This window comes from Papio anubis, chromosome 9 (assembly GCF_008728515.1).
Source record: "Papio anubis isolate 15944 chromosome 9, Panubis1.0, whole genome shotgun sequence".
Classification (NCBI taxonomy): domain Eukaryota; kingdom Metazoa; phylum Chordata; class Mammalia; order Primates; family Cercopithecidae; genus Papio; species Papio anubis.
Window position 1 is genome coordinate 109,156,634 of NC_044984.1, and position 9,145 is coordinate 109,165,778.

A 9,145-nucleotide genomic window follows, 5' to 3' on the forward strand; every position below is an offset into this window, starting at 1 on the left:
GAGTGACATTGAAACCACTTAGCATTTATTCCAGGGTCAGTGGGCAGTGGTGGTGATGGCAAGACCTGAGGCATCCTAACTTGGCTATTACTGTGTTGATGCATTGTCTGATGTTCTTGCCACTGTGCCTCCCTTGTTTCTCTCCCACTATCCTTGCAAATTCAATGAGCCATCCAATAGCCCAAACACTTATTTTCTACTTCAATTAGAGTTAGTTGGTTGCAACTAAGAATCTGGGCTGCTCTGTAAAACCCATCCATTCATTCATCTGTCCATCCATCTATTCATCCATCCATCCATTGAAAACATCCATCCATCCATCCATCCATCCATCCATCCGTTTGTCTATCCATTTGTCCATCCATCCATCCATCCACCCACCCACCCACCCACCCACCAATTGAAAACATTTATCCATCTAAAAATCCATCTATCTACCCAAATATCCATTCATCCATCATTTGCCCATCTGTTTCTCTAACATAACAGGCACTGAGCTAGGCACTGGGCATGAAAAGATGAATACATCAACAGGGACAGGAAATAACAAGAAACAAACACCATATTCAAATCCGGGAATTTGCAGAGTTTCACAAAGGAACTATTAACAAAAGTGTGGGCTGTGTTTAGGAAGAGGAATAGCACAGTACTCTGGGACTGGAAATATTACCAGCCCTAGGCCTGAAGGGGTGAGAGCAAGGAGCAGTTTTTAGAATCTGGAGACAGGGTACAGAGAGGTCTCCTGAACAGCTGTGGCCTTTGGTATAGACACAGTCAACCTGTGATGACCTGGCAGGGAGGGGACTCGGGGCATAGATCCCTTGTCAACACGGTCACCCCTCTCTCTGATCTCATGCCAGAGCAAGAGAAAACATTGAATTAGGCCATACAGGGCAGCCTCCTGGGCACAGAACAGGATGAAGAGGGTGGAGAGTGGATCTAGAGAGTCAAACGGAGGACATCCAGCACAACCAAACCGTCAGTGAAACCATATCACTTTCCACTCAAATCTTTCTTTCTTTCTCTTTCTTTCTTTCTTTCTTTCTTTCTTTCTTTCTTTCTTTTCTTTCTTTCTTTCTTTCTTTCTTTCTTTCTTTCTTTTCTTTCTTTCTTTCTTTCTTTCTTTCTTTTCTTTCTTTCTTTTCTTTCTCTCTGTAACACCTCCTTCCTTCTTTTCTTTCTTTTTCTTTCTTTCTCCCTTCTTTTTTTTCTTTCTTCTTTCTTTCTTTCTTTCCTTCTTTCTTTCTTTTTCTTTTCTCTTTTCTTCTTTCTTTCTTTCCTCTTGTCTTTTTCTCTTCTCTTCTTTCACCTCCCTCCCTCCCTCCCTTCTTTCCTTCCCCTTCCTTCCTTCCTCTCTCTCTCCTCCTTTTTTTTTTTTTTTTTTTTTTTGGGTCAGGTCTTTCTCTGTCACCCAGGTGGAAGTGCAGTGGCATGATCATGGCTCACTTCAGCCTGATCTCCTGGACTCAAGTGATCCTCCCATCTCAGCCTCCAAGTAGCTGGGATCACAGGCTACCACCACCATGGTTGGCTACTTTCTGATTTTTTTTGTAGGGATGGTGTCTTACTATGTTGCCTAGGCTGGTCTCAAACTCTGAGCTGGAAGCAATCCCACTCATAGCTTGACCCCAAAGTGTTCTGGGATTACAGGCGTGGAAGCCACCACTGGCCTCAAATATGTCTTGTACACATTCTATGAGCTACCCAGTTTCCTGAACATTTATTTTTCTGCCTCAGTTAGAGTCATTTGGTTACAACCAAAATCTTGCTCCCCGACAAATGCGTGTATGTATCCATCTGTCCAGCCATCCATCCATCCACCTATCCAAACATTCATCCATCCATCCAAACATCTATCCAAACCTACATCTACCATCGAAATATTCATTTATCCATTAAGACATCCATCCATCCATCCATCCATCATCCATCCATCCATCCATCCATCCATCATCCAACCACCATCAATCCAAATATCTATCCACCTCTAGTTATACTGCACTCAGATAAAAGCCAAAGTATTATATAATGCCCTTCAGTCTTTCCATGACTTGTTCCCCTCCACACACCACTACCCATCTCCCTTCATCTCTTCCTTATTCCCCACTGAATTCCTTCCACTCCAGCCATACTGTCCTTCATGCAGCCTTCTAGATCAGCTCCTGCCTCGTACCTTTATTCATGAACGTTCCTCTTCCTGGAACACTCATCTCTTATTTGTCCTCATAGCTCCGCCTTTTCTTTTCCCAAGTTTTTACTCAAATGCCATCTTGCCTGTCTACCCTTCATCAGATAACAACTCCTCTCCACCACGCTCATGTTTTTATCTGCCTTTCCTGACTTATTTTTCTTTTTATCACGCTTTACCATCTTACATACTCTGTATGTGTATATAAAACTTGTCTTTCTTGTTTATTGTGTGTCCTCTCCTAAACTCCCAGTGGAATATAAATTCTAGAATGAAATAATTTTTTGCTGTCTTATATATTCCTGTATTCTCAGCACCCAAACGAATCCCCAGTGCACAGAAAGTGTTAATGAATCCTGGTTGAATACATACATGAAGAGACTCAAACAGCTCTGTGAAAGTTTCTGACTTGCTATTGGAGGAGAACTGAGCCAAGGCCTTTCTGTGAGAGTTTCTGCCAACTCATTTTATCCCTAGTACTGCCCAGGCTGAAACTCAAGTAAGAGTTAATAGGCTACTCGTGCCCTTAGGAAACATCCTGAACTTTCCATGCAAGCTGTGGACTTGGCTCTTATTGACTTCTAGTCCTGCTTAGGAAAACCTGAGGGTAAGGAAGGGAAAAAGAGAATACTTCACACATTCATCTTCAAAGCACTTAATAAATGCTCAAGTAATTAATTCCCCTGGCTCGCTAAGAAGTGGATTTTATTGTTGTTGTTCTGGCAATAGGGAAATGAGTGTGCTGAGAAGTTCCGTCATTTTCCCAGCACCACGAAGCAAGCTGTGAGTGGTGCCAGAATTGTATTGGCACCCGCTGAGGTTCTGGTGGGAGGCCTCCTACTTCCCTGTTGGTGGGCAGAGGAGTGGAGTCGGGTGGAAAATAGTGTAGACAGTCTTGGAGAATGACTTTCACCCATTTTCAGAGGATTACAAGCCGGGCACTTGGGACGCTGCAAAGAAATAGAAACCCACCCCCATCCATGTTTCTGCAAGTGTTTCAGGTCTAAGCCAAGGCTTCAGGATGAACTTGACATAGGAAATGAGCTCCTTCCCAATGCAGGCCACGACAAATTAGGAAATCTTTGAAGGAGTGGTTTTTGGTACCCTTGGCTAATCAGGGTCCGTCCTTGGTCCTCAGTCCAATGCTCCAGACATTTCCTTCATCTTTTCTCCGGCAAAACTCACCTATCTGATTTCCCATTCTATCAACTGTCCTACTCTCTGAGAGAAAGGCTATCAACTGGGCTAATTATTTATGTATTTATTTTAGAGACGTGGTCTCACTCTGGTACCCAGACTGGAGTGCAGCAGGCATGATCATAGCTCACAGCAGCCTTGAACTCTTGGGTTCTAGTGATCCTCCCGTGTAGCTAGGGCTACAGACAGGTGCTACCCAACCTGGCTATGTTTTTCTCTTTTTGTTTTTTTCTTTATGAGACAGAGCCTCATTCTCTTGCCCAGGCTGAAGTGCAGTGGCGCAATCACGGCTCACTGCGGCCTCAAGTTTCCATGCTCAAGTGATCCTTGTGCCTCAGCCTCCCTTGTAGCTGGGACTACAGGTGTATGCCACCACGCCCGACTAATTTTTTTTTTTTTTTTTTGTGGAGATGACGTCTCACTATGTTTCCCAAACTGATTTCAAGCCCCTAGGCTTAAGTAATCCTCCCATCTTGGCCTCTCAAAGTGTTGAGATGACAGGTGTGAGCCACCATACCCTGCCATGTTTTTTGTTTATGTTTTGCTTTTTTAAAGACAAGGTCTTGCTCTGTTGCCCAGTTTGTAATATAGTGTTGCAATAATAGCTCACTGCAGCCTTGAACCCCCCCTTTTTTTTGAGATGGAGTCTTGCTCTGTCACCCAGGCTGGAGTGCAGTGGCGTGATCTCAGCTCACTGCAACCTCTGCCTCCCGAGTTCAAGCAATTCTCATGCCTCAGTCTCCCAAGTAGCTGGGACTACAGGCATGGGCCACCACACCCAGCTAATTTTTTTGTATTTTTAGTGGAGACAGAGTTTCAGCATTATTGGCCAGGCTGGTCTTGAACTCCTGAACTCAAGTGATCCGATCATGCCTCGGCCTCCCGAAGTGCTGGGATTATAAGCGTGAGCCACTGCACCCGGCCTTACTTTATATTAGTAATATTGATGCATGCTCTAGAGAATTAACATTCTTACAGCTATTATCTCCATGCCATTGTTTTCTCTATGCTTTGAACTGGAAGGTAGGATACCTGAGCTTTAGGTTCTGCCACCAAATTGCCAGGTATCAAGTTGGGTCTTGGTTTCTCCATTTATTAAATAAATGATACCATAGAAACACTTATATAGAAATGGAAGCACACAGTGTTAAGCAAGTAGTCAGAGATTAAGAGCCAGAAGGTGTCAGAGGTGGGAATTCAGGACCCTGGCTCCAACTCTGGGCTCATAACCATTACAGCATAGGGATTGATTTGAACCAGGCATGGAAAGAGGCTTCAATTAAAAAGTCAGTTCCAGTGTAACTTGTATTGAAATAACTTCCACCAAAAACAGATGAAACTAGACAAAAGCACATAAAAAATCATTTATAAGAATTGGAATGTAGAAACACACGAAGAATTTCTGAGAATATGATGCTAGAGAGAAGGAAAGAATCTTCAAATTTATCCTATCCCTTTTCTTTCTTTCTTTTTTTCTTCTTTGGGATGGAGTCTCATTCTGTCGCCCAGGCTGGAGTACAGTGGCACAAACTCTGCTTACTGCAACCTTCACCTCCTGGGTTAAGCGATTCTCCTGCCTCAGCCTCCCAAGTAGCTGGGATTGTAGGTGCCCACCACCATAAGTGGCATCCAAAGGATCCAAAAGGGCATTCTTTATGCTCTAAGCCCCTTTGAGTTACCACCCAAGATAGTTTCAGTTCATTCCTATCACCATTTACTCCACTCCCATTTCAACTGTTTAAATGGCCACTCTCACTTTGACCCTTCACGTTCCAGGTGGAACACTGGCCAAAGAGATTGAGGAAGAAGGTCATTACAGATTCCCAATGGTCCTGGCAAGTTTGCTGGCAAACAGAGAGTTTGCTGATGTTCTCAGAGCAGGCTGAGAAAATTCTTATGATGCCTTGTTACTTAGGGAAAGAGCTGTTGTATAGAGGAACAGGATGTGGCTTTGAAGTAGTATGGCCCTGGGTAAAATTCTGGCTCTGCTAATGGCCCAATGACAATGGGAAAAGTCAGTTTACTGGGCTGTGTCAGTTTTTTCTATCTATGAAATTGGTTTATGAAATGAACCATGAACCATGAAATGCAGCATTATTATGAGAAATATCAAAGATGCACATTGGGCCGGGCGCGGTGGCTCAAGCCTGTAATCCCAGCACTTTGGGAGGCCGAGATGGGCGGATCACGAGGTCAGGAGATCAAGACCATCCTGGCTAACACGGTGAAACCCCGTCTCTACTAAAAAATACAAAAACCTAGCTGGGCGAGGTGGCGGGCGCCTGTAGTCCCAGCTACTCGGGAGGCTGAGGCAGGAGAATGGAGTAAACCCGGGAGGTGGAGCTTGCAGTGAGCCGAGATCGCGCCACTGCACTCCAGCCTGGGCGACAGAGCGAGACCCCGTCTCAAAAAAAAAAAAAAAAAAAAAAAAAGATGCACATTGAATGCTGAGTACAGTGAAGTACCACAGGAAGTACCAAGTTAGTGGTAGCTGCTATTATTATTATTTTTTTGTTAGTCAACTTCTCATGTTCAGAGGATCTGGAAATCTCTGCGTCTGGAAGAATTTCCCCCAAGTGCTCTTACCAAAACATGAATTCAGTGGGAGCCTCGTGAGGGCTTGCTGAAACCCACCCACTTTCCTGTGAATAGAAAATGCTCACATGTTGCTTTGGCTCCAAAAGCTGGTTCTGTCAAGAGTAGTAAAATTGTTGTGGTTAAGCCCCTAGAGTTGTTTGGGAGAACCGAGAGGTCGTGGGGAGAGCAGGCAGGAAGTGGCTGGGCAGACTTTAGAATGTAGTAATGGGAAAGCTATGCTGGCAATTTGCAGTATTCAGCTGAATCTGGATCTGGACCTCCCCTTCTTGGGTCTCCATGGGAGATCAGGAAGTCAAGAACAGTGGTTCTTCCTCAGTCCTTCTGGGGCTGGGATCAGCATCTGGGCTTGCTGAATTATAGAAGCCTGGGCATGGCAGAGATGGCGAGATGCCCAACAAACATTTGTGACCTCTCAGCATTTCCAGAGTGAGGAGTTGTCACTTGGAGGTCATGGTGTAGGTAGGGACAATAGTTCTGGGCCTCCTCTGCAACCAGCTAGGGCTGTGTGACCAGATCTTACACATAAAATATGAGCAGAGTGAGCCATTCCTGAGTTGGAGACTTCAAAAAGCAGTAGGGCTTCTTTGTCCTCTTTTCCCCTGTAGGGTTGTTGGTTACAGAAGACTGTGAGTTCCTAAGGGGTGGCAGACCCACAGTATGTAGCAATCCTGAGTCTCTGAATCATCATGTGGGGGAATACCCACCCTGGACCTTCAGGTGAGCATAAACAATACATTTCCATTGTGTGAAACCACTAAAATGTTTTAGTCAGTTTGTTATAGCAGCTAGCGTTGCCCTAATACACCAAGTTCAGAATCCCTAAATTCAAAAAGCCTTAGCCCTCCTGCTCACTGTTGCTCTGGGGCTCTGGGATGGCAGCTCTAGTACCTCTCATCTCCACCAGCTGCACCTTGACTCTTTAAAATCAAGTGGGCCAGCCATGGTGGTTCACACCTGTAATCCCAGCACTTTGGAAAGCTGAGGCAGGCAGATCACGAGGTCAGGAGATCGAGACCATCCTGGCTGACACAATGAAACCCCGTCTCTACTAAAAATACAAAAAATGAGCCAGGCATGGTGGTGCGCGCCTGTAGTCCCAGCTACTCAGGAGGCTGAGGCAGGAGAATCACTTGAACCTGGGAGGCGGAAGTTACAGTAAACCGAGATTGCACCACCCTGGTGACAGAGCAAGACTCTGTCTTAAAAAAAAAAAAACCAAGTGAGTGCAAAACACTAATCACACCAAGTGTTGGTGAGGATGTGGAGGAACCGGAACTCTCATACACTGCTGGGGGCATGTAAAATGGTGCAAATCAGTTTGAAAAACAGGTGGACAGTTTCTTAAAATCTCTGGAGTGAGTCTGCTAGCAAGACAGAGTCTTCATAAGGTAACATAATTCCAGAAATGACATTCCACCACTGTGCTAGGCCTTTAGAACATGATATTATTCATACAGAGTACTGGGCTTGGAGACTAGACCCTGCAAAGTTCAGACAACAATCATCACCTTTTATCCTGTATTGGTTTGCTATATATTATTGGTTAGAAACAAGTCATAGGTCCCACCCATATTCAAAGAGGGAATTAAATAAAGCTGAGAACACCAGGAGGCAGGACTCATGGAGTGGAGTAACTGAATAAGTCTGAATAAGAAACGATAATAAATAATAAATAATAATAAATATAGAATAAATATAAATAGTAATATATAATGGGCATCATTAATATTTCTCATAATAATGCTGCATTTCATGGTTCATGGTTCATTTCATAAACCAATTTCATTTAAACAATAACAAATATAGAATAATAAATATTAGAAATAATAATAAACAAAGAATATAATTGTGATGATATTTTAGACTTTCTGGTTTCCCACAGTCTCTCACTTAGAGTCTAAAATGTCATCCCAATTATGTATTCATTCATTTATTGCCCTATTATTTGCCTCCCTTACTAGACTATAAACTACAAGAACATAGAACATTATCTGTCTTATTCATGACCACATCCCCAGCACCTGAAACAATGACCGGCACATATATATATATTTGGGGCACCTACTATGTGCTCTGTGTGTGTGTGTGTGTGTGTGTGTATACATATATGTGTATATATATATATTTTTTGAGACGGAGTTTCACTCTTGTTGTCCAGGCTGGAGTGCAGTGGCACAATCTCAGCTCACTGCAACCTCTATCCCCTGGGTTTCAGCGATTCTCCTGCCTTAGCCTCCTGAGTAACTGGGATTACAGGTGCCCACCACCACGCCGAGCTAATTTTTGTATTTTTAGCACAGATGGGGTTTCACCATGTTGGCCAGGCTGGTCTCGAACTCCCGACCTCAGGTGATCCACCTGCCTCGGCCTCCCAAAGTGCTGGGATTACAGGCGTGAGCCACCGCACCCAGCCCCAAATATATATTCTTTGAATGGATGTATTTATTAAAAACAAACAAAAAGTAACATGTTGAAATATGGTTTTAAGGTTTAAAATGTGATGATATCGACGAAAGTGCTTTATAAAGTGTAAAACATTCTGTAACTGTTAGGCCCTATTTTTATGATGACATCACCCATTCACCTTCTTAAAAATTATTGTGTTTTTCTTTAAATTTTTATTTTTATTTTTGTTAGCATTGTCCACCAAATACTTCTCATGTTTCCTCCTCCTGGGCACATGGTGGGATTGCATTCACGGTTCCTGAAAGTGGCTAAGTGATTGACATTGAGCATTGAAAGGTGAGTGGCTGTAAGATGTGTCACTTCTGGATGGAAGCTTTAGGAGCTGGTGTGTATGGTGACACTCACTATTCTCTTTTGCTGTGGCTAGATACACTGTTTCCATAGTGACTTCTTACTCCACCTCAGCCTGGGTCCCTGAACAAGGCCAAGGAAAGTTCCCAGTTGAATGAAAAAAAAAAAAAAAAAAAAAAAGCAGAGAAAGCAAAAAATAAACCTTTATTGCTTTAATCCACAGTTATTTTGGAATTGTTTGTTACTACATCATAACTCAGCCCGTCCTAATATAATAAGCAACCCTTCTTGGGTAAATAGCCTCTTGCTGTTCTTCACTATAGAACACACCAGAATTGCTCACATGAAAAGCAGTGAGTTGCTAATTGATTAGATAATTCACAAGTGTTTTCTCTGGTTGTGAGT

At 43.4% G+C, this 9,145-nt stretch overlaps 1 long non-coding RNA gene across 1 annotated transcript; it reads left to right on the top strand.

Moving 5' to 3' along the window:
• Window positions 1-5,820: 5,820 nt before the first annotated feature.
• LOC110740765 lies at window positions 5,821-8,920 on the top strand. The gene is made up of 2 exons (XR_002515871.2): window positions 5,821-6,700; window positions 8,621-8,920. It is a non-coding gene; the product is annotated as an uncharacterized LOC110740765 (long non-coding RNA).
• Window positions 8,921-9,145: the final 225 nt, after the last annotated feature.